The sequence below is a fragment of the Moschus berezovskii genome, chromosome 4 (genome assembly GCF_049115385.1).
Source record: "Moschus berezovskii isolate FMDL1 chromosome 4, NW_MosBer_1.0, whole genome shotgun sequence".
NCBI lineage: Eukaryota > Metazoa > Chordata > Mammalia > Artiodactyla > Moschidae > Moschus > Moschus berezovskii.
The window spans coordinates 117,603,567-117,630,109 of NC_142463.1; the positions used below are offsets into that span (position 1 = coordinate 117,603,567).

At 44.7% G+C, this 26,543-nt stretch overlaps 1 protein-coding gene across 4 annotated transcripts in view; it reads left to right on the top strand.

Annotated features, from left to right (window-relative positions):
* C4H1orf226 (chromosome 4 C1orf226 homolog) overlaps positions 1–26,543 on the top strand; it is a 370,540-nt gene that overhangs the window by 96,956 nt on the left and 247,041 nt on the right. The window lies entirely within an intron of this gene.

Sequence of the window (26,543 nt, forward strand, 5' to 3'; positions counted from 1 at the left end):
ATGAGTCAGCTCTTCGCATCAGGTAGCCAAAATATTGGAGTTTCAGCTTCAACATCAGTCCTTCCAATGAACACCCAGGACTGATTTCCTTTAGGATGGACTGGTTGGATATCTCTTAGCAGTCCAAGGGACTCACAAGAGTCTTCTCCAGCACCACAGTTCAAAAGCATCAATTCTTCAGCGATCAGCTTTCTTTATAGTCCAACTCTCACATCCATACATGACTACTGGAAAAACCATAGCCTTGACTAGATGGACCTTTGTTGGCAAAGTAATGTCTCTGCTTTTTAATATGCTATCTAGGTTGGTCATAACTTTCCTTCCAAGGAGTAAGCGTCTTTTAATTTCATGGCTGCAGTCACCATCTGCAGTGATTTTGGAGCCCCCCAAAATAAAGTCAGCCACTGTTTCCACTGTTTCCCCATCTATTTCCCATGAAGTGATGGGACCAGATGCCATGATCTTAGTTTTCTGAATGTTGAGCTCTAAGCCAACTTTTTCACTCTCCTCTTTCAGTTTCATCAAGAGGCTCTTTAGTTCTTCTTCACTTTCTGCCATAAGGGTGGTATCATCTGCATATCTGAGGTTATTGCTATTTCTCCTGGCAATCTTGATTCCAGCTTGTGCTTCTTCCAGCCCAGCATTCCTCATGCTGTACTCTGCATGTAAGTTAAATAAGCAGGGTGACAATATACAGCCTTGACGTACTCCTTTCCCAATTTGGAACCAGTCTGTTCCATGTCCAGTTCTAACTGTTGCTTCCTGACCTGCATATAGGTTTCTCAAGAGGCAGGTCAGGTGGTCTGGTATTCCTATCTCTTTCAGAATTTTCCGCAGTTTATTGTGATCCACACAGTCAAAGGCTTTGGCATAGTCAATAAAGCAGAAGTAGATGTCTTGGCTGATATATTTTTTAGTTCTATGTGAGTGCCTGCAAAGCGCTGAGCATAGTGCCTAGCATGTGGATGGTGCACCATAAATAATAATTCCCTTCTCTCCTTTCTAATTCATGTGTATTGGGCAGGGCAGTGGGCTCAGAAAACCATACAAGTTGGCTGTCAGATACACTTAAGCACCCGGTAAATGTTATCTATTAAAGGCATCAGCTTTGCATGCCAGTTACTTTTTTCCCTTAGTTTGTGGGTAAGTGTTTCTCAAAATGGGTTCTGTGGCTCTCTTGCAATTTAAGGATGTAGTTTCCAGGGTCTGAGTTCTTTATAAGAATTTTAAAATTTCGTGTTGTCATTTGAGCCAATAGCAAAGCCGGATAAGCCTGTTGCCGTCTTTTGGAAGGGTGGTATTATGCCCGAATGCTGCCAGCTGATTTTGTCGTCTACAGTTTTGCTTGTTCTTTGGTGTTGGCACCACATAGTTCTTTTGTAATCATCACTGAAGAAAAGTTAACCATATGTCTGTAGTGAATTCCCATAAAGTGAAGGACCGGTGATGGGCCGTACCTTGTAGAAGTGAGATTTTGCAGTGGTGGGAACAGAGTGGCAGAAAAACGGAGTCAGCTCGCGGAGCGCAGGACTGCAGGCAAGGCTGCAATGCGGCCACGCTCCCCGGGTGGCTCTTTGAGTTGCTCCTGGCTTGTGTGACTTGCATTGTTCTTATTAGTTCCAATATCTCTTCTGATTTTTGGCTCCTGTGCTGTGCTGGTTGTCAAAATACTGTCACCCAAGTGTGTGTCTGCTGGACTCAGTAGAACTTGGATAAGGTTCAGTTCAGTTCAGTCGCTCAGTCGTGTCCGACTCTTTGCGACCCCATGAATCACAGCACGCCAGGCCTCCCTGTCCATCACCAACTCCCAGAGTTCACTCAAATTCATGTCCACAGAGTTGGTGATGCCATCCAGCCACCTCATTCTCTGTCGTCCCCTTCTCCTCCCGCCCCCAACCTTTCCCAGCATCAGAGTCTTTTCCAGTGAATCAACTCGTCGCATGAGGTGGCCAAAGTATTGCAGTTTCAGCTTTAGCATCAGGTACTCACAACATATTCCTGTTGTGAGAAGGGATGTAGTTTTAGTTAACAAAATCTTCTCTGACATGAACATTTTTACTTTAAATTTATTGGTTATATAATTTATGTTTAATTTATAAATTTGTAAAAAGACCTGTACGTATAAATAGTTTATATCCAATTTTATGTCTTACATATTTAAACAATTATGTATGATTTGCCAAGAGTTTTTTGGTAACAGCTTTATTGAGGCGTAACTCATATATACTGCAGCTCATCCATTTAAAGCATATAATTCATTGGTTTTAGTATTGTGCAGCCATCACCATAATCAATTTGAGAACATTTTTATCACCCCACAAAGAGACTATGTACTTCTTAGCCATCACCTTTGAATCAGCCCCAAATCCCCGCCATGACAGCCTGAGGCAGCCTCCAGTCTGCTTTCTGCCTCTGTGATGTGTCTGTTCTGGACGTTTCCTGCAAATGACAGTCGTATGCTGCATGGTCTTTTGCATATGGTTTCTTTCACTTAGCATAATGTTTTTGAGGCTTATCTATATTATGAGATCTTTCAGCATTTCTTTTAATTACTGAATGATATTCCATAGTATGAATATACCAGCTTCCCTTGTGACTCAGTTCAGTTCAGTCGCTCAGTCATGTCCGACTCTCCGCGACCCCATGAATCACAGCATGCCAGGCCTCCCTGTCCATCACCAACTCCTGAAGTTCACTCAGACTCAAGTCCACAGAGTCGGTGATGCCATCCAGCCATCTCATTCTCTGTCGTCCCCTTCTCCTCCCGCCCCCAACCCTTCCCAGCATCAGAGTCTTTTCCAGTGAGTCAACTCGTCGCATGAGGTGGCCAAAGTATTGCAATCTCAGCTTTAGCACTCAGGTGGTAAATAATCTGCCTGCAATGTGGGAGACCTGGGTTCAGTCCCTGGGCTGGGAAGATCCCCTGGAGAAGGAAAAGGCTACCCACTCCAGTATTCTGGCCTGGAGAGTTCCATGGACTGTATAGTGTAGTCCATGGGGTTGCAAAGAGTCGGACACAACTGAACGACTTTCATTTCATTTCACTTCACTTCACTTCATTCATTCAAATGCTGAGCGTTTGCAAATTTTTTTCCTTATAAAGGGTCCTATACTTTATTAAATTTTAGAAAACATTTGATGTGGATTGAGGAGTATGTTACCGTTGTCTTCTTAGCCAAAGGAAACAGATCGTTGCTCTCTTTGGTAATCTCGGCCAAGGCGTTCTCGTCAATATAAAAAATAGTGTACTGACACAAGAACTTATTTTTTTTCTCCATTCATTAAAAAGTATCATGAACATTGGGTGCATATATCTCTTTGAATTAGTGCTTTCATTTACTTTGGATAAATAGTCACTGGAATTGATGAGTCATGTGCTAGTTCTGTTTTTAATTTTTTGAGGAAGCTCCATACTTTTTTCATAATGGCTGTACCAATTTACATTCCCAACAGTATGCTCGAGTTCCCTTTGCTCTGCATTCTCACAGCAGTACTTACAATATCCAAGATGTGGAAGCAGCCTAAGTGCCTACCAACTGATGAATGGATAAATGTGGTTTATATACTTTGCAATAGAATATTATTCAGCCACAAAAATGAATGAAATCTTGCCACTTGTGACAGCCTGGAAGGACCTGAAGGGTATTATACTAAATGAAATAAATCAGAGAAAAGCAAATATTGTATGCTTTCACTTATACGTGAAATCTAAAAAACAAAACAAGCATATATAACCAAACAGAAACAGACTCACAGATACAGAGAACAAGTTAATCTTTGCTAGAGGGGGAGGGGATGGAAATAGGTGAAGGGGATTAAGAGGCACAAACTTCTGGATGTGTATTAGATTGATGCAGAAGTAATTGTGGTTTCAGACCATGGATTTGAAATCATAACTAGGCTTAAACACATTTATTAATCAAAGCAGGAACCGTTACAGGCAACACATTTTTGCCAATGAGAAATGTTTGTGTTTTGTTTTTTTTTTTCTGTAGCTTGAAAATACTTGCTTTGGGATCTGATAAACTCTTGGAAAGCATTTTCTGCCTTCTGCTGGTCGAGGAAACTTTTTTCCTGCAAAAAGTTTTTGCGATGCTTGAAGAAGTGGTAGTCAGTTGGCTAGAGGCCAGGTGAATATGGCAGATGAGGCAAAACTTTGTAGCCCAATTTGTTCAAGTTTTGAAGTGTTGGTTGTGAGATATGAAGTTGAGCGTTGTCATGGAGAAGAATTGGGCCCATTCTGTTGGCCAATGCCAGCTGCAGGCATTGCAGTTTTTGGTGCATCTCATTGATTTGCTGAGTGTACTTCTCAGATGGAATGGTTTTATTAGGCTTCAGAAAGCTGTAGTGAATGAGAGAGGCAGCAGACCAGGAAACAGTGACCAGGACCTTTTCTTGGTGCAAGTTTAGCTTTGGGAAGTGCTTTGCAGCTTCTTGGTCCAGCCACTGTGCTAGTTGTTACCAGTTGTCATATAAAATCCACTTTTTGTTGCGTGTCATGATCTGATTGAAAAATGGTTCATTGTTGTGTAAAATAAGAGAAGAGGACACTTCAAAACAGTGATTTTTTTTTTCAGTTAGCTCATGAGACACCCATTTATCGAGCTTTTTCACCTTTCATATTTGCTTCAAATGCCGAATGACCATAGAATGGCTGAAATTGAGTTCTTTGGTAACTTCTTATGTAGTTGTAAGAGGATCAGCTTCAATGATCCTCTGAATTGGTCATTGTCAACTTCTGATGGCTGGCTATTGAGCTCCTCATCTTCAAGGGTCTTGTCTCCTTTACAAAACTGCTTGAACCACCACTGCACTGTATGTTCTTTAGCAGTTCCTGGGCCAGATGCGTTTTTGATGTTGCGAGTTATCTCTGCTACTTTATGACCCATTTTGAATTTGAATAAAAAAAATCTCTTGAATTTGCTTTTTGTCTAACATCATTTCTATGGTCTAAAATAAATATAAAATAAACCGCAAATGATAAGTCATTAGTCAAAAGCATAAAGCTAGAAGTGCTCATTAAAATGATGTATAACATAACCATATTTATTTAAGAATGTATTCCAGTATCAAATGGCAAAGTTCAACAATGCAATACTGCAATTACTTTTGCACCAACCTAATAATACAGTAAGTCACAGGAATGTGATGTACAGAACAGAAAATACAGTCAATAATATTATAAGAACTTTGGCATATAATCTATAAAGATAATAAATCACTAAAAAAAAAATAGGTTGACTTTCTTTTTTGAGCTAATGTTGTTTTGGGCTCTGGGGATATAACAGTTTACAAAAGAAGGTTCCTGTCTGCACGGAGGTTATATTCTGGTAGCTAGGATGAAGATAAATGAGACAATACATGTAAATTGTTGGCAGAGAAATAAAGCAGAGCATGAGGATAGACAGTATCAGGAGGTAAGGGGTGAAAGCTTGTATGAGTTGTTGGAAAAGGCCTCTAGTTTAGGGTGACATTTGTATCTGTAGAGATGTGACTGTGGCCTAGAGAGGGAGCAAGCAAGCCTTGTGAATATCTGGAGGAGGCTTCCAGACAGAAGGAACGGTAAGTGCAAAGGCCATGGGGCAGAAATGGGCTTTGCAGGTTCAAGAAATAGCAAGCAGCACAGTGTGGCTGGAGACTCAAGAGTCCAGGTGGGAATGGTAGATTATTTCCAGAAGTTTATTCCTAGGAATCACTTACCATGTGAATCTGGTTCACTTATTACCTGCTGAATGCCTGACCACACATGAGAAAATGCATTTATTTTCCCCCCAAGTCTGTAGCAGATTGAAAAGTCACTCTGTGTGAAGAGCTTTGGTCCTCTTCCTGAGGTGAGCAAGTTCGGAATGATTTTAAAACAGGGACAGAGCTGCTAAATGTATTAATCTGTACATAGAGAAAGAGTTAGCAAGAATCAGTTGTTACCAAAGCTAACACATGCTTGCTTTTAAAGAAGGTGACTTACTTTATTACAGCCACTTATGCTCAAGAGTAGGAAATAATGTAATTGAGCTTCCATGGGAGCATTTGAATATTACGTAGCTCAGCCCAGTTTCTTGTGCTGACATAATGTTCGGGGGTCTTCTTGAAGCCATCAATGTTTATCCATCACATCAGGAGGAGATGAAGAAACTAGTTCATATGGTAATTCTATTTTTAGTTTTCTGAGGCACCTCTATACTATTCTCCATGGTAGCTGTACCAATCAAGAGTGTAGGAGGGTTCCTTTTCTCCACATCCTCTTTAGCATGTTTTATTTGTAGACTTTTTAATGATGGCCGTTCTGACTGGTATGAAGTGGTCCTCACTGTAGTTTTGATTTGCATTTCTGTAATAATTAGTGATGTTGAGCATCTTTTCATGTGCCTACTGGCCATCTGTTGTCTTCTGCCCATTTTTTGATTGGGTTGTTTTTTTGATGTTGCATTATATGAGTTGTTTATATGTTTTGGAATTTAAGCATTACTGTATAATGCAGCAATCCTATGCCTGGGAATATACCCAGGCAAAACTATAATTCAAAAAGATATATGCACCTGTATTTTCGTAGCAGCACTGTTATCAACAGCCAAACCATGGAAACGACCTAAATGTTGATTGGAAGATGAATGGATAAAGATGTGGTACATATATACAATGGAATACTACTCAGCCATAAAAAAGAACAAAATAACGCTATTTGCAGCAACATGGATGCAACTAGAGATTATCATGCCAAGTGAAGTCAGTCAGAAAGAGAAAGACAAATATCATGATATCACTTACATGTGGAATCTAAAATATGGCATAAGTGAACCTGTCTACAAAACAGACTGACAGACATAGAGATCAGACCTGTGGTTGCCAAGGGGAGGAGGGAGTGGGCTGGGAGTTTAGGGTTGGTAGATGCAAGCTATTACATTTATAATGAATAAGCAACAAGGTCATAATCTATAGCCCAAGGAACTGCAGTGAATATACTGTGATGAACCATAATGGAAAAGAATATAAAAAAAGGATGGATATGTGTGTATAACTGAGTCACTTTGCTGCACAGCAGAGATTGGCGCAATATTGTCGATCAACTATATTTCAATACAAAAAGTAAAAATAGACAATATCTCAAAGAACAAAACCCCGGTTCATTACTGCTACATTCAGCATCTCTGGGGGCCTGTTTGTTCATGTTACTGCCATTAGTAACAGGTTGCCCTGAACATCCACTCCTTGTTTTGATAATGTCTGTGCATTTTAAAAAGAGTATACATAATGTTTATCATTTTAACCATTTGAAAATGTACAATTCAGTGACATTCAATAATTCACAATATTCTGAACCTGTTGCCACTATCTGTACCCCAGATCTTTTAATCATCTCCAACATAAACTCTATACCCATTGAACAACAACTCTGTCTTTGCTGTCAGCCTCTGGTAACCTCTTTCCTGCCATCAGTCTGATTTTTGCCTGTTCTAGATTCCTCATATAAGTGGAATCTCAGATAATATTTGTCCTTCTCTGTCTGACTTATTTTACGAAGCATGATGTTTTCAAGGACCACCCATGTTGTTCAGTTCAGTTCAGTTCAGTTGCTCAGTCGTGTCCGACTCTTTGCGACCCCATGAATCACAGCACGCCAGGCCTCCCTGTCCATCACCAACTCCCGGAGTTCACTCAAACTCATGTCCATCGAGTCGGTGATGTCATCCAGCCATCTCATTCTCTGTCATCCCCATCTCCTCCCGCCCCCAATCCCTCCCAGCATCAGAGTCTTTTCCAGTGAGTCAACTCGTCGCATGAGGTGGCCAAAGTATTGGAGTTTCAGCTTTAGCATCAGTCCTTCCAATGTACACTCGGGATTGATCTCCTCTAGAATGGACTGGTTGGATCTCCTTGGCAGTCCAAGGGACTCTCAAGAGTCTTCTCCAGCACCACAGTTCAAAAGCATCAATTCTTCGGCGATCAGCTTTCTTCACAGTCCAACTCTCACATCCATACATGACCACGGGAAAAACCATAGCCTTGACTAGACGGACCTTGGTTGGCAAAGCAATGTCTTTGCTTTTTAATATGCTATCTAGGCTGGTTGTAGCATAGATAGAAATTTTATTCCTGTTTTTATGGCTGAATAGTATTCTCTTCTGTGACTTTTTGCACTTAGCCACACTCCAGCGCCTGCATAATGTGCTGTTTGCTCTTGGGACCAAAAGCAGTGTACTGCAGGACAGGGATGCAGAGTCATGGAACAAAACACGTGCAGCAACAAACACTGAGGGCCTGAACTGCTGGAAGGAAACCTCTCCGTCCTGGCTGAAAGGCTCAGTCCTCACTTAGCTGGTACTTCATAGTTGCTAAAATCCGTTTTCACGTCCATTGTCTTCAGTAACTTTTTATAAGGTTAGAAAGTTAAGGCAAATATTATCCCTGTTTTGTACAGGTAAGGGTCATCAGAGTGAAATGACTTGCTCCACTTACCTTATTGTTATCCTCATCAGTGCTGACACGGAATCGATTATAGACTGGGCTGTGTGCTATGTTACAATGTCAAGCTGAGTGCAAAGTGCTTTACAAGTTTTATATTACTTGAGCCTCACCTTAACTTTGTGTGGTATAGGTATGATGATCATCCCCTCTTGTAGATGAGGAAGCTGTCTCTTCTATAGAGAGGCTAAGTAACTTGCCTAAGATCACAGAACTGGTAAACGGGGAATCTGGGATTCACTCCTGAGTCTGAGCGACGTACAGCAGTGGTATCACACCCAAGGCAAGACTCCAGTTTGCTTACTTTTGGGTCAGAGCTCTTCCCAGAACACGCTGACTGTCCCCGCTTTACCAAATATCGGGCCTGGCAGTGTCATCTGTGTCTCTGAGTGTGCTGTTCCCCAGTCTGGGAACACTGCCAGACAGTGTACAGCACTAAATGTAAATAAGGCCATTACTGGATTTTTTTTCATAAACTTCTCTTTAGATTTTGAGACTCATACATCCTGTGTGACACCCCCATTTGGATATCCCAAAGGCACCTTAAATTCAGTATGTCAAAAATAGAATGCATCATTTCCACACACTCTTTTCTTTGCTTGGAACCTTCTCCCCTGCAGTTTTTTTCTGTTAATGTTTCCTTACCTCACTGAAAGGCATCTTATCAGTCCAAGAATGTCAGTCTGAAACCTCAGTCACCTTAGACTATTCTCGGTCAGCAGCCTCCACATTAGTCGCCCCTACTGATTTTGTACTGTAAATATTTTTCAAATGTGTGTCTCCCTCATCATCCCTCCCCAGTGGGACCCCTGTCATTTTACAGAGATTGGAGTTGCCCTTCAGATTGTCTCCCTCCTACCCATCGTCCACCGTGCTGTCTAAAGACAAGTCTGTAGGAATTGTCCTGCTTCAAACCATGTGGTGACAGGTCATCACCCACAGGCTGGAGTCTGGCACGAGGGCTTCTGCCTGGCACGTCAGGCCGCACTGCCAGTCCTGCTGTTCTTAGAGCCTTGTGCTTCCCTCTGCCTGGGAAGCTCCCCTTACCAGTGGCCTAGGGACTGAACTGCGTATCCTGCACAAGTCAGTCTGGGCTTTCATCCTTCCTCGAGGCTTTCTCCCTAGAGACCTCTGTCTCAGCCCTCAGACCGCAGTGTATGTGTCTCCTTTAGGGCAGGGATTGCGATGATCATTGTGAGAACCATGGGCTGAAGGTTGATTCTTCTCTCCTAAAACAGGAGCAGTGTCAACCCTGTCGGACTTACAGGCAGTGATGCTGTTGGGTCCTGAGGTGCCTGCCTATAACAGGTACTCCGGGGTCTCAGCTTCTCCTCTCTCCACCTCTGCTGCTTGTGTGGCTGGAGAGAAGCCTCCCCTAGGCATACCCATTTGCTGGGATGTTCCCTTCTGAGCTGTTCTGGACTTGGAGGCAGAAGGCCTCTGTCACATTGCTGTGCGCAAATTAATTTCTGTGAATGTCAGTCTTCCTCTCCGTAAAGTGAGGGAGTGGTTGTTGCCCCCAGTTTCCTCAGCTGTTTCACGAGGATTCAATGAGATACTGCAGAGAAGGCTGTGTGAGTTGCCAGGCGCCCGTACAGACAGGCGGCCTTCGGGCCCACCAGGCAGTGCCACGAGATGGGTGCCACGCCTCGGTCAGGACTCCTGTTGGTAGAATCTCCTGCTGGCACTGTTGAATCTGGTGCCTCCCCTGCCGGGTCTCGGTAGGAAACCTGCCGTGTCTGCCTCTGCGGCAGGCACCAGCCCTTTGGCACCGCGTCAGTGTGAGAGGCAAGGCAGCAGCTGCTGTTCCTGAGTCCTTTTCCTGTCTCCCTGGAGAGGCGTTTCACTGTGTGCATCGGCGGTGGGAGTAACAAATTACTTCTCCATAAGGAGCTCTGTCTAACCAGCCCAGTCGGAATCACCCTTGTTAGTGTGATATTAGCAATTTACCCAGTTTCCTTAACCACTAACCATCTTGAGAAGATTTGGCATTCTTTTCTGGCTCTGTGAATAGTCTCATCACCCGAGGGCTTGTTAAATAGGTGGAGCGGCACACCCTGGATTTCCACTGAAAACAGTCTCTTCCTCCTTACAGAGCTCCTCTCCAGAACTGCCTGGTCCCTGGGCCTTTGCTTCCTGTCCTTTTAGAGGCCGTGGTAGGGACAGCGTGGTCTTGGGGCTGGAGAGTCCCTGGCTTGCCTCTCTGGCCGGGACTTGCGTCCTGAGTAACCTAATCACCCCTGGCTCCAGGTGGCTGTGGGGCTGAGGGAGGTTCTGGGAAACCCTTTTCCCTGTGGGAAGTCAGCATCTTTGGTTTCCTTTCTCTCCAGCTGGCTCTGCCCTTCCCAAGACATCCCAGGTTCTTCTCTCTCCAGCTCCTCCCAGAGGAAGGGCTCCTGCCTTTGCTGAGTTCAGGCCCCTCTGGCAGCCCTGGTACCTTTCTGCAGAGGAGGGGCAGGGACTCTTCCTGGAAGGGCCTCTCCGAGCAGCTCAGAGACAGGCCTCAGCTGTGTCCTTGTTTGCAACCACATCAGTCTTTGCTGGATTTTGTGGCCCCAGGCGGGTCTTAGTTTACCCAGAAGGAGCTGGAAGAGAAGGCAGTTTGAATAGTCCTGGGTATATATGAGTTGTTAATATCTTTAAGTTTGAGTGGTATCTCCTCAACTCTTTAAGTCATTTGGTGGAAAAACCAGGAAAGGACAGGGAGGTGATGATTTCGTTTCTTTCAGGTATTATTGGTACCCACCATCAGACCCAAGAATCAACTGTAGAATTCAGAAAATAACAGTGAGAGCAAGTCCACAGTAAATGTTAGTTGTTGTGTAACAGATACTGTTGTAAGCATCTGGACTGCAGTGATTCACTTCATCCTCACGATTACTTTATGAAGAGGAGTATCAGTTACTTGCCCAAGGTCCCACAGTCAGAAAATGGTCAGGATCCCAGTTCTAGAGCCCGGGCTGTTGACTGCTACACTGTCTCTCTAAGGCAGATGTAAATCACCACCGAGTCACTTCAGTTGCGATGAGATGCTAGTTGGACATTTTGTGGTGCACAGAGTGTAGCCTTGACCTCTCTGTCGGGCTGCTCCCTGCACAGAGTCAGCAGCAGTCTGTGTTTGCACCCCTTTTAAAACTGGTGCAATCTCGTCCCCACGTCTCTACGGCTGCTGGTTAAGCCAGTCTGCTCAGGTAGGAACTTCCACAGCAGCCGGTTCCTCCCTGGTCCTCAGCTAGGCTTTGTGACATCAGCTGTACAGTTGCAGAAACAGCTGATCAGACAGGGTCACACTGCTCAGGGAGGGAGTAGTAGCAGGTCCCTGGGGGAAGCCGCCTGCTCACTTGAAAAAGCAGAAGCCTAGTAGTGCATCGTCTGAGGCTCACGGGTACGTGGGTTGGTTTGTCCCTCCCTCCTTTCATTGAAAAACTAAGCAGTCGTGTTGAAGATAATAGATAAGAAATAACTCTGCCTTCTCTGGATGGTATCAAAGCTGCTTGTTGAACAGAAGGCTTAGGGGATGGTGGCCGTGAGGAATTGCAGTCACCTCTGGCTTGGAGATCAATCCTGGGTGTTCATTGGAAGGACTGATGCTAAAGCTGAAACTCCAATACTTTGGCCACCTCATGCGACGAATTGACTCACTGGAAAAGACTCTGATGCTGGGAAGGATTGGGGGTGGGAGGAGAAGGGGACGACAGAGAATGAGATGGCTGGATGGCATCACCGACTCGATGGACATGAGTTTGAATGAACTCCGGGAGTTGGTGATGGACAGGGAGGCCTGGCGTGCTGTGATTCATGGGGTCGCGGAGAGGCGGACACGACTGAGCGACTGAACTGAACTGAACTGGCTTGGTTTAGGTTTAAACTCCCTAACTAGGTCTGCTTTGGGTTGGTTTTTCTTCATCTGGTATGCAACTTACACCCAAGTTTTCTCTCCCACTTGGGGAGCAGGGCCGGGCTGTCCTGGAAGCACTGGACTCTGTGGTCAAAATAAAAAGCCTGGTGCTCCTGGCTGGGATTTCTGCAAGAGTGACGGGATGCAGCAGCCTTGCAGGGTGCCCGGTGCCGTTTCCCGGCGAGGGTCCTCGTTGGATGGGCTCCAGGGCACTGCACTCCCTTTCCTTATTGGTGACAGCGCTGATCGGGACCCCTGGTTTGCCTTTCCTTCTCAGCACTTCTGTCTTCTAGTGAACCCTACTTCCCCAGTTTTGTCTTTCACAGAAATCCTTACTTTAAACCTGATTAGATTTCTTGGCTTGCACATCTGGTCTTCATTTAGCAGGGATGACACTTAATGTAAGTAAGAGTCTGGATGCCTTTTAACTGAACAACTTCACCCTGTAGAGGGGCCAGTGGGGAGTCAGGAGCTAGACTGTTTATTGTAAGAGATATTGATTTATTATTTTTATTTAAATCTGTTTTGACACCTCTGCACTTAATTGCATTAAAAGGGCACCCAGCATACTTGCTAAGTCACTTCAGTCATGTCCAACTCTTTGCGATCCTATGGACTGTGGCCCTCCAGGCTCCTCTGTCCATGGGATTCTGTAGGCAAGAATACTGGGGTGGGTTGCCGTGTCCTCCTCCAGGGGATATTCACAACCCAGGGATCAAGCCTGCATCTGTTATGTCTCCTGCATTGGAAGGTGGGTACTTTACCACTAGCGAAAAGGGCACCCAGACTGCTCCTTTAAGAATACAGTGCCCTTGTCTCCAGAGAGAGAGACAGAGGAGTTTCTCCTGAGCCTGTAGGTTGGACCATTGTATGTGTGTGGCACGCATCCATCCAACTTCATGGAGGAGAGTGTGTTGGCAGGGCTGGAGGGCTCTCCCTGTCCACCCAGCACACTATGTCTGGATTAGCACGAGACCTGTCGTGTCTCTGCCCAAAAGCCAGTGGCTCCCCCCTGCCTGTGAATGAAGTAGGGCGCTCTCAGATGGTGGTCACAAGCTTTCCCAAGCTTGCTTCACGGTGTCTGTCAAAACTCCTTTTCCATCATTGCCCAGTTATCTAGCCAAGCTGAATTTCTGGTGTGTGTGTTTACATGTGCTCAGTTGTGTCCGACTCTGCGACCCCAGGGACTGTGTATAGCTATATACCTGTATATTTATGTATATGTATACACACACAGAGAGAGAGGCTATGCCATTTATCTTAGGCCACCTAGTTAGCAAGTGATAGAGTGGGGTTCTGAATTATTCAGGCTTCTCCAGAGAAACAGGACCAATAGGATCTCTGGCTGTCTGTCTCTGTTTTTCTCTGTAAATAGAGATTTATGATGAAGAGTTGGCTCATGCTGTTATGGAAGCTGAGAAGCTCCAATATCTGCCATCCACAAGCTGGAGGCCCAGGAAGGCTGGTGGTATAGTCCAGTTCAAGCCTGAAGGCCTGAGAACCCGGGAGCCAGTGGTGTAGTTCCAAGTCTGAGTCCAAAGGCCTGAGCATCAGGAGTGTCGGTGTCTGAGGCAGGAGAAGATGGATGTCTCAGCTCAAGCAGAGCACGTTTGCCTTTCCTTCACCTTTTTGTTCTGTTTGGAATCTCCACATTTCGGTGCTGAACCACACTGATAAGGCCAATTTCCTTTTCTCAGACTAGCAATTCCAAAGCTAACCTCTTTTGGAAACAACCTCACAGATACACTCAGAAATCATGTTTTACCAGTTCTCTGGGCTTCCTTTGTTGTTGTTTAGTCGCTAAGTTGGGTCCGACTCTTTGCGACCCCACGGACTGTAGCCTGCCGGGCTCCTCTGGCCATGGGATTTTCCAGGCAAGAACGGTGGAGTGGGTTAGCATTCCCTTCTCCAGGGTATCTTCCTGACCCCCACATCTCCACCATTGGCAGGCATATTCCTTGCTGCTGAACCCAGCTTCTCTTAGCCGGACACGTAAGATTAACCATCACAAGTTTCCGCTCAGTTGTCTGCTTTCCTAGTCCAAACTCTGACTTTGCTGAGTGACCTTTTATAGCAGGTACTTATTTAATACATGTTTACTAAGAAAAATTGTACTGAAGTCCAGAGGCGTAAGTGAGCAGGAAGAAATTAATTTAAAAACAAGAAACAGGAAGAAGTAAAATTAGAATCCTCAGGTAGCAATTCTCTCTAGGAGGAGGGCAAGAATGGAATTCTCTTCTAGAAGAAGGAATTCTTCCAGGAGGAGAGCAAGGATGGAAGAACGGAAGAGAGAGGAACACAGAAGGTGGACCTAATCTGAGGGAAGCTTGGGGCTCGTGCTTTTGGAATTAAGTTCAATGGGTGCTGGGAGGCAGCACACGAAGGCAGACACAGGGATTGCCAGTTGCTATACCTGGATCCTGGTACGCCTGGCACAACCCCCAGACATGCTCCAAGTGTGACGTAAGCTTTTACTGGAAGGGATGGGTGGGGGCAGATGCAGACTGCAGGCTCAGAAGCCTGCGTGAGGATCCTGATGCCCAGAATGGCTGTGATCGCGCTGGATCCCGCTGTGGGGCAGCGGTGCTGACTCCAGTCCTGGTTCTTTCTGCTTTGTCTTCACGCTTTGTAGAGAGTAGCAGATGACTTTCTCTCCCCCTTCCTGTTGTTGCAGAGGGTCCTTTAAGGTGTGTGGGGCTGCTGCTCATCAGCTTTTATCCTGCCTGCCTCGCTTAGATGATGCGTGTTCCCTGTCCCTGCACCTTCCACTTTGGTCCAGGCCCTAGCTATCTCATGCCTGATCACTTGGGGTCTTCTTGCACGGAGCTTCTGTACTTAGTTTTCTTTGGTTTTTAAAACATATTTATTTATTAAAAATACGTTAATTTCTTCATTGGTTTGGTTGCGTCACATCTTACCTGTGGAGCACAGGCTCAGTATGAACAGTTAAGGCGCACAGGCCTTAGTAGCTCCGTGGCATGTGGGACCTTGTTCCCCAACCAGGCGTCGCACCCACGTCCCCTGCATTGCAGGGTGGGTTCTTCACCACTGAATCACCAGGGAAGTCCCTTTACTTAGTTTTCATTGCAGCCAAGGCTGTGTTCTTGACTCCTTGTCTTAACTGTTCCTGCCCCTGAACTCAGAGCCTTCTGCTTCTTAGGGTCCTGCAGGAGGGGTCTTAGACGATCACCTTTTTCAGGTCTTTCATCAGGATTCCCCAGCCTTTCTCTCTGAAGTCATCTCCTTCCGCTCGCCCCTCAGGTTGAGCCCCACTCTTCCTCCAAACGTCCGTTCCGCCTGCGGCCTCTCTCCCCTCCTTTCTCGCTGTGTTTCTCGTCGTGGCCAGACCGCGCTCAGCTGCGTCAGTCCCCTCTCCTCTGTCGAGCAGAGGAGAGCATTACTAGTGCAGTGAAAGAAACTTGATGGCATTCTTCCACATCGCCCTTCTTGAGTGATACATCTTTTCCCTTGTAACTTCTTAATCCTTTCTATGAAGATGTCATTCCCAAGGAGCCACTTACTAGCCTTGAGGTGGGGACTTTAGCCTTCAGGCTGCTTCATCGTGTCATACAGGAAGACATGTGCTCAGTGGGAGAAGCGTCCTGAAGCCTTAATCAACCTACCCACTGTCCTTTACCAGCTCAAGCAGGAACTCTTCAGAGAGCTGACCGGGAACTCAGGTTTGGAATGAACACGTGCTGGACTGTGGAGGAGAGAAAGCCCAAGGGTCCCCCAGTAGGTGGCAGCTCAAGGTGGTTATGTGTTGTGCCAGCTCTCAAGAACGAAAAATAAACTGGTTCTCACACTTCTGGGTAATAAGGCAGCTGTAGCAATGGAAATATGTATATATATATCATGAGATCCTAGCTTTGTCTGAATTTTGAGAATTGTCATAGAGGTTGAGACTTGCCTGTGGTGCCTCTAAACCCTTGATAGAAGAGAGTGATTCTTTATCTCCTTTTTTTGAAGAATGATATTAGAAGCCAAAATGTGGGTGCTCGGTGTGCGTGTTGCTACTTAGTGTTTTTGCTTCTAGCTCTCTGCTGACAGTCAAGAAATTGTGTGTGTATGTATACTAACTCTTGTATATACAGATGTTTATCAGTGTTTCTATATGTAACCATCTGCATCTGTGTTAAGCTAAACACAAATCCATACCCTATCTCCAAGTCTAATCCCTTAGCATGTGGATCATTCTAGCCTCCTCCCTTTGCTCGTCTGTAATTTCCTGTTCCGGGTTCCCACCGTGCATTAGCTAATGGATGAAATAACGTGCTTAAGGAACTGGTGGAGGGTGGGGTGTGCCGACCAAAGTAGTAGTTGGAAATGAGTAGCGTCTATAAGACTAGAGGCAAAAGGAACTGTGCATTAAGTGCTGTACACTAGCTGTCAGAACTGGTTCCCACAGGGGTGCGGGTCACCAGTTCTCACAGTGGGGGAGGGAGGGAGGGGGACAGGTGGGATGAATTGGAACAAGTTCAACCCCGGTGTTTTTGGTCTTTTTTGTTTGTTTTTTAATTTTTAATTTTTAATTTTAATTTTTACAGTGTTGTCTTGGCGTCCACTGCACAACAGCATGACTCGGCCATGGCTCCACATAGACCCCCTCCCTCTGGAGCCTCACCCGTTGTCCCCTCGTCGCGCCCCTCTGGGTGGTCAGCGTGCCAGACTGGGCTCCCCGCGCTCCCCGGTTTACACGTGACAGTGTGCGCATGTTGATGGCGCTTGCTCCGTTTGCCCCCCTCTCCCTCCCCCACTGTGAGAACTGGTTTTTGACAACAGTTTGTCAGTGGACAACAGTTTGACAAGAGATTTGTCAGCAGTTTTGACAGCTAGTGTGCAGTACTTAGATGTGCAGTTCTGTTTGTTTCTGCTCTTACGGATGCTTCTCATTTCCAGCTATTACTTTGGTCAGCACACCCCACTGCTCTATCACTTCCTTAAGCACGGTTGTTTCATCCACTTGTAGTATTACATTTAGATTCTTTTGTCGCAGTTTGCATTCTATCCTGGAAGGTCCTCTTTTCTCTCCTTCTAAATGATTTTCAAAAATTTGCATACATTTTAAGGTTTACTCTTGTGAAGTTCTCTGGGCTTTTGACAAATGCTTAATGTCGTGTATTTACCTTTACAGTATTGTACAGAATAATTTCGCTGCTTTAAATAATCCTCCCATGTTCCACCTGTTCAGTCCTTTCCACTCCCAAATCCTTGGCATACACTGATACGGATCTTGTCTCTATACCCGTGCCTTTTCCACAACGTTGTATGAGTGGATTCATACTGGCTTCTTTCGTTTAGCGGTATGCATTTAAGATTCACCCATGTCTTTCTGTGGCTTGATAGATCACTAATTTCTGTTGCTGAGGAGTGGTTCATAGTCTGGATGCACCACAATCTGTATCTTTTCATCCAGTCAGTGTCCATCATTGAGGGACATCTTGGATTCTTCCAGTATTTGGCGATTATGAATAAAGCTGCTATTCTTGAGAGTCCCTTGTACTGCATGGAAATCTAACCAGTCCATTCTAAAGGAGATCAATCCTGGGTGTTCATTGGAAGGACTGATGCTAAAGCTGAAACTCCAGTACTTTGGCCACCTCATGCAACGAGCTGACTCACTGGAAAAGACTCTGATGCTGGGAAAGGTTGGGGGCGGGAGGAGAAGGGGACGACGGAGAATGAGATGGCTGGATGGCATCACCGACTCTGTGGACATGAGTTTGAGTGAACTCCGGGGGTTGGTGATGGACAGGGAGGCCTGGCGTGCTGTGATTCATGGGGTCGCGGAGAGTCGGACACGACTGAGCGACTGAACTGAACTGAACTGAAACATACACATGCAGGTTTTTATATGGATGTAAGTTTCAAATCAGTTGGATAAATACCTGGAAAAATTGCCTCATTTGAATATGTTGCTTTCAGCATCTGCCTCCCACTAGTTCCACCTGGACAGTATCGGCACACTGAAAGCTGACTAGTTCTGTTGCTGAGCTGTCTGTGTACTGACCAGCTTTCTTCTTTGTCTGTGAGTGGTGGGCATTGCCTCCCCTGTTGTTGAGAGTTTTTTTTTTTAGTTGGAAGGTGATAATGGAGAGTGGAGCGATTGCATCATTGGTGCAGCCCTGGAGTCAGGGTTTGGTTTACTCTGGTGCATGGAATAGGAGCTTAACCCTGATCTCTGAAAGCTTCTTTCACTTTCCCTGGTGTGGCAGTAAGCAGCAGCCAGTAATGCGGGGAGTTTGCTACAGCCCGCCATTCATCCTGTTCGACTTGGGAAGGCGGCTAGCCCGTGCGTGGTCCTCTCACGTCTCTGGCTCAGGTTGGGGTAGCCAGTGTGTTTTACAGGTGTGTGGACTCTCCTCTCTGGTTACTGTCTGGTTTTCAGGTCACTGGTACGAAGGGAACCAGCACTGCAGTCAGTGTAGTCCAGCCTTCCTCCCAGTTTACCCACACCTTGATTTGAGAACAGTTGCTGGCCTGTGGAAGTTTGGGGTTTAGACATCTGGAGTTCACCTACCCTTTTATCTTTGAACGACACTGGCTGATTACCTGCCACCTTGCAAACATTGCGCTGCTTTTTAAAATGTATTATTTAATCCATTTGACAACCTTCTGAGGGAGGGTTTCCCATTTTTATCGGTGAGGAAACGGGCTGAGGAAGGTTAGCTAACAGGAGACCGAGTTGGCATCTCCTGCTGTTGGCACTTTCTCAGGGCACCACGCCATCTCTGGAGGAGCGTCATGGGGAAGAAGCATCCACCGAGCTGCAGAGGGAGGAGCGGAGCGTCTTCTCAGGCTCACCAGGGATGCACCCCAGCTTATGAACAGCGGAAGGAAGGGTAGCTTCTTTGTGAGAGGCAAAAGCACCTTGCCAGGTGCTCTCCCTGGATGCTGCGCCTCACCTGGCCTATTCAGATTGCAGTTGTTTTCATCCTGGAAATTGTCAAGCGTGTGAAAAGCAGAGAGTCTAGTAGAGTTGCTCGTATACTTACCACTCAGGTTCTAGGATTATCAGGGTTTTGCAATTTTTGCTGCCTCTATTCTTTTGTAGTTTGCCTTTTTTTTTAATTTATACTCTTTTTGGCTGGAATATTTCAAAACAGTATTGATGATAACAGTTTTACCATTGGCTTATCTCCCTGATCTGTGTGGCATCCCTCCTTCGGATGGATTTTCTGCTATTGTGTATCATGTGGTGGTTGGGTGTTTATTTTACTTACAAATACTGGTATGGTCCTAAGCCTGTGCCATGCCCTTTTCTAAGTTCTTTACAAATATTAACCTGTTTTCTCCTCGCTGCCATCTTATGAAGTGGATGTTTTTTTTCTTTCATAGAGATTTAGAGGTTTTTTCAAAAGAGATTTTTTTATTTGGAGATGATGAGATTGAGGTACCGAAAGGTCGAGCAGACTGCTGGAGTCGTGCAGTGCTCTCGCTGGTCTTCGGGCGCAGGTTGTATGGTTTCCTAGTCTGTGCTTTGAATCGCCATCCTGCACTAGTCACTGTTGCGCTCAGTCGTGTCCGACTCTTTGTGACGACCCCATGGACCGTAGCCCGCCAGGCTCCTCTGTCCATGGGAGTCTCCAGGCCAGAATACTGGAGTGGGTAGCCATTCCCTTCTCCAGGGGATCTTCCCAACCCGGGGATCGAACCCAGGTCTGCTGCATTGGCAGGGGGATTCTTTACCACTAAGGCAGCTGGGAATCCTGTACTAGAGACGTGGTTGATTCAAGTCCAGTACTGTCTTCTGTTCCCTAGTACTGCTAAGATACAGGAAGGAGAGAATTAGCTCTTGGCCTCCAAGTGCTCCCAGTGTGGTGGGGAGAAGGACCTGGAGCCGGATCGCTCTAGCACACGGGGGTAAATGCTGTAAAAGCTCCATGCAAGATTCAGTGGGAATGTGAGAGAGAGATCCTGCAGGACCTTGGGGAAGTCAAGGTGGGTTTCACAGAACCTGTGATCCCGACTCTCAGATCACGAGGATGGATGAGGGGAGGAAATTTAGGCAGAGGGGACATCCTGGGCTTCAAGATGAGAATCCAGGGAGGGCTGGAGAGAGATGGATGTGGTTTTGGACATCTAAGGCAGTGTAATCCTGAAGGCACTGACTTGTCTACTGAAAATCTGTGACTCTATCCTGCTGCCGGTGGGGAGCTACTGATGGATTTCAAGCAGAGAAAAAGCATGGTGAGGTTTGCACATTAACTAAGCTTTCTCTAGGGACAATGAAGAGGATGGTTTGGGAGGAGAACATGACTGGATGCCTTTTCAATAGTGCTGGCAAGAAATGCTGGGGTCTAAACCAGAGCCTTGACCGTGGGAATGAAGAGGATGGATCTGAGAGGCGAGGACCAGGGGGTCCTTGTTATGCAAGTGTTCATTATCTGGATTTCTGAATTATGAGGTTGCCTAGGAAATTGACAGTGATCATGATGTTAAATTTTCACTAACAAATTGATTTCTTATCAAAACAGTCCCAAGTGACAAATGCACCCTAAGGTGACCTGCAGTGCATCTTGCCCTTGTATAAGCACCTCGAAGATTGTCATTGTATGTAAGACTCTCTTTTAGCAGACTGAAGCCAGAGCGTCTCCTGCAGACTTTGAAGACGTGAGCTGGCATGTTTGGGGAGGTGGTGATCATGTGGAAAGCATTGGTGGGCAGCTTTCAGGAGCTGAGAGTGACCCCAGCTGGCAGCCAGAAAGAAAATGGTGCCTCACTCCTATAACTCCAGGGAACTGAATTCTACAAACAACTGTGTGAGCTTTGAAGGGGACCCCAAAGCTCCAGGAGAAAACACAGCCTGCTGGGCAGCTTGATGCCCCGTGAGACCCTGGGCAGAAGACTCTGGTGAGCAGTGCCTGGACTGCTGACCCAGGGAAACAGGCAGGTAGTAGATACGTTGTCTTAAACCGAGAATTTTGTGGTAATTTGCTGTACAGCAGTAGAGCACTGAGTCCCCCATTCAGTCTCCCTTCCAACACTGGCATTTGTTCTCGTCCATCCTTGAGGTCTGTCAGCCAGTGTTTGGCTTTCACATATGGCAGTACAATGCAAATGCCATGCAAATATGTTTCAAAGTGAAACTGCAAATCTTTCAAAAGGTGTAGGATTATGAAAGTCAATAAAAGGATTGCTGGAGCCCTCCTCAAACCATTCTGCAGAAAAATGAGGATGGAGCACGGTTAGACCCACTCATAATTGTTGAGAAAAATAACCAGAATGCTGACGAGAAACTAGTCTCAAAAGAGAAGGATTTGAATATTTTTGAATATCAAGAAGTTCCTTTGGGAAGATGCAAGCCCTTAAATAATTTTTGCAGAGATTACCCTCGTATGGTAGTGCTGTGTGGAAGTCAGAGGGGACATGAAGGATGGCATGTTGTGCAGTTTTGTTGCAGTAAGGGGGAAATTACAACGATAAATCAATAATTAATTAACTTTCAGTCCAATCTAAGAATTAATGCAAAATTCAATGTAACCCAAATGTTTCACGTTTTATGTGTTTTACATTTTAAATAAGCTTATTTGTGTGATTTTTATTTCATTTAAAAAGATTAAATCTTGGTCTGGTCTTCTGTTTTTTTCCACTATTTGCTGTGAAGGTTGGTTCCCATTTTCAGGGGCCTTTCTAGTGCCAGCTGTCCCTGGGATGTTTTACCCTTCAGGGCACATAGGACAGGTGGACATGGCCTTCTATTTCTGATTTTCATTAGTAGTGAGCTTTTTCTCCTGTCTTCCAGGAATGCTAGAATCACTAATTACAGGATTATTATATAATGTCTAAAGTAACATTTTTGCATAAACACACACACACACACAGTATCCCTAGAGAAGGGATAGGCTACCCACTCCAGTATTTTGGGGTTTCCCTGGTGGCTCAGACAGTAAAGAATCTGCCTGCAGTGTGGGAGACCTGGGTTCGATCCTTGAGTTGGGAAGATCCCCTGGAGGAGGGCATGGCAACCCACTCCAGTAGTCTTGCCTGGAGAATCCCCATGGGCAGAGGAGCCTGGTGGGCTACAGTCCATGGGGTCTCAAAGAGTTGGACATGACTGAGCGACTAAGCACAGCACATGCACACAATATAAAAGCCAAATATAATAATGAGGATTATCTTGGGATTTGCGATGAAAAAATTATAAAACCTTATGCATGCACATTCAGGAAGGAATGCACGTGTATCCCCCACTTCCCTACTTTGGAGTCAGAGTTGAATTCTGAACCTTTGGTTGACACCACCTTTCTTCTCTTCCAGGGACACTGAGGTTCTGAGGCCACCAAGATGCGCTGGGAGCACATCCTAAAAGGGACTGAACTCAGTGATTAGTTGTTGCCCTGGAGGCAGAAAAACAGTTCTTTACTCCTCCTCTTTCCTTCGTAGTTACTTTTCTTAACTTTTTATTTGTATATTTATTTGCAAGCTTTAACATAACACTGGTAATTATGACATCAAGATAGTATAGTCCTGATGTGATGGGTCTGTATCCAGCACCGTTTGTTCAACCTCAGGACGCACAGTGAAACTGCATTCTGGTTGGCACTGTGTTACGATGCACGTTGCTGTGCTTGGTTATGAGATGTTGTGATCGTCTCCCACAAATGAGTGTGTAAAGCCTGTGAGATGTTTCTGCAGAGCACACAGTTATTTTTAAACAACAACTTCTGTGTTTTTGGATGTAAAACCTGATTCACAGTTACTATATAAAAGTTTTTAGAAAAATGAGGGGAAAAAGAAGACAGTTTGTCAGTAACCCTACTGGGCAGAAGAGCCACTGTGAAACCTATTGGTGCCTCTGTCCTAGACTACAGTTTTAGCCAAAATGGAATCTCTAACAAGAATGAGATCTTGTAGAAGGTTTTGTAATTTTTTTTGCTTAATATTTTATAAGATTAATCTCCGTGAATAATCCTTTACAGCATCATTTTTAAAAAAAATAGGAACTGAGGAAATTTATTGTATGTGTAATTGATTTGCACTACCAGAAAAAATGTTAAAAGAATCATTGGGCAGAAGCAATACAATTTTAAACAAAAACTCAGGTCTGCAGAAAGAATGACATAAAAGAAGTTAAGTACAATTTCTTTTGTTTTCTTAATTTCAGGCTCTAAAGCGCATCATTTTTAATGGGTGGATATATTTACATGGTAGTAAGTGGACATACTGTAATGTATTTAAACAGACCTTTATGGTTTGACTTATTACTAGCTTCTCACAACTCTTGTCAACATCTTTGTAGTTCTGTCATTGAATGCATTCAGCATTATTCATTTAGAATAAATTGCTAAATGGAAATATTGCATTGAATGGTATGTAGCTTCTAAGGCTTTGGATACATATATTACCAAATTTCTCCCTTCTACCAAATATGGTACCAAATACGCGTATAAGAGTGTGCTAGGTTCTCTGTTGCTCTCTTTGATGTACAGAGGTCTCTTATAGACATGTGAAGCTAGTTGAAGAGTGGTTGCTGGGGGATAGTTCATGGAACTATACTGGTCACTGATGGTGAGCAGAAATCTGATTCAGAATGGCCTAGCAGTTGCAGCGGGTTTCCGGAGCCCATGACTAGTTAGTTGCCTGCTGCCCTGATTAAAAATTTCCCTGTGTCTGAGATGCCATGTGATGTGCAGGACAGAAGCCAGGCTGTGTATGTCCCTGCCTGATTCTGCTGCTACACTCATGTAGCCATATAGAGATCATAAATAAGAAAGCACTGGGAAGAATCCCCAGGGCCACAGGAATACGTGGTAAATGAAGTATAACCGCTGTTGTTCTGTCCCTGGCTTGCCGTTCTGACCATGAGGAGAACTCTTCCTGGCAGGGGGAACTAGTGGCAGCCCAACGTCATGGCCAATTTAATCAGCTATTGATTTTCTGTCTGCCTGTTGCAGAAAGAGGCTGGACTGATTGGCACTGATTCTCGTTCATGTTAAGGACCTCCACAGAAATGGCCTCTGGTAATGTCAAAGTCTTGCTGGAGTTTTCAGATAAAAGATGCTATTTGGTATAAGCAAATGATGCCCTTTGCAGTCGTTTTGCAAATTATTTGTGGCTTGCTGGGAAACTTGCTCAGTATTCTGTTCCACAAACTTCTGCTTAATGAGATAATTCTTCCTATCTTTATGTTGCTGGAGTTGGGCCCATATATAGTCTCTTCCTGGGCCGTTTTCATGATGCTTGATTAATGCTCTGTTGTTAGTGTCCCTGGTAAGATGCGGACCACTTGGTTTATTGAAATGCAGTTTTTAGAGTGCAGGGGATGCACTCGTGTTTGTCACAATGCTGAAGACCCAACTCTGGCAAACACTGAGAATGACTTAATTTTGTTTCAGCTTGGTGCAAAAGAGCAGATTGGCTGGCAACTGTTAAATCTTTGGAAAATATGGTAGATATGGTATGAACACGGGCTGCAGGTATTATATGCCATCTGTGAAATGCAGGAAGTTTTATCGAACAATACCAGTGTGCTAAACATGCCGATGTTTTCTTCAACTGTTTAACAGTTGGCTGATATTAAGATTATTTGACTAGTTTTCACAGGTTTGGATTTGCATGATATTATATGTGCTGTGATATTTATATCACATAATTTTTTACCTTACAACAGGACATCTAAGAATGGTCTTTTATGTATTCAACATTTTACATATTAATAACTACCCAGAAATTATTACTTGAAACTACCATTATAAAAAACCAAAATAACATCCCTATCAAGGCAGACTTTATCTTTTTGAAACATAGAAAAAATTTAACATGCTCTTATCTTTTGCTTTTCACTTCCCTCCGTTTCACAGCTATTTGTAAGGCCTCCTCAGACAGCCATTTTGCTTTTTTGCATTTCTTTTTCATGGGGATGGTCTTGATCCCTGTCTCCTGTACAGTGTCATGAACCTCCATCCGTAGTTCATCAGGCACTCTGTCTATGAGATCTAGTCCCTTAAATCTATTTCTCACTTCCACTGTATAATCATAAGGGATTTGATTTAGGTCATACCTATTGGTTTTCCCACTTTCTTCAATTTAAGTCTGAATTTGGCAAGAAGGAGTTCATGATCTGAGCCACAGTCAGCTCCCGGTCTTGTTTTTGCTGCCTGTATAGAGCTTCTCCATCTTTGGCTGCAAAGAATATAAGTGATCTGATTTTGGTGTTGACCTTCTGGTGATGTCCATGTGTAGAGTCTTCTCTTGTGTTGTTGGAAGAGGGTGTTTGCTATGACCAGTGTGTTCTCTTGGCAAAACTATTAGCCTTTGCCCTGCTTCGTTCTGTACTCCAAGGCCAAATTTGCCTGTTACTCCAGGTGTTTCTTGACTTCCTACTTTGGCATTCCAGTCCCCTGTAATGAAAAGGACATCTTTTTTGGGTGTTAGTTCTAAAAGGTCTTGCAGGTCTTCATAGAACCGTTCAACTTCAGCTTCTTCAGCGTTACTGGTCGGGGCAGAGAATTGTATTATTATGATATTGATTGGTTTGCCTTGGAAACGAACAGAGATCATTCTGTCATTTTTGAGATTGCATCCAAGTACTTCATTTCGGACTCTTTTGTTGACTCTGATGGCTACTCCATTGCTTCTAAGGGATTCCTGCCCACTATAGTACATATAATGTTCATCTGAGTTAAATTCACCCATTCCAGTCCATCTTAGTTTGTTGATTCCTAGAATGTTGACGTTCACTCTTGCCATCTCCTGTTTGACCACTTCCAATTTGCCTTGATTCATGGACCTAACATTCCAGGTCCTATGCAGTATTGCTCTTTATAGCATCAGACCTTGCTTCTGTCACAAGTCACATCCACATCAGGGTGTTGTTTTTTCTTTGGCTCCATGCCTTCATTCTTTCTGGAGTTATTACTCCTCTGATCTCCAGTAGCACATTGGGCACCTACCCACCTGAGAAGTTCATCTTTCAGTGTTCTATCTTTTTGCCTTTTCACACTGTTCATGGGGTTCTCAAGGCAAGAATACTGAAGTGGTCTGCCATTCCCTCTCCAGTGGACCACATTCTGTCAGACCTCTCCACCATGACCCGTCCATCTTGGGTAACCCCACGTGGCATGGCTTAGTTTCATTGAGTTAGACAAGGCTGTGGTCCATGTGATCAGATTGGCTAGTTGTCTGTGATTGTGGTTTCAGTCTGTCTGCCCTCTGATGCCCTCTTTCAGCGCCTACTGTCTTA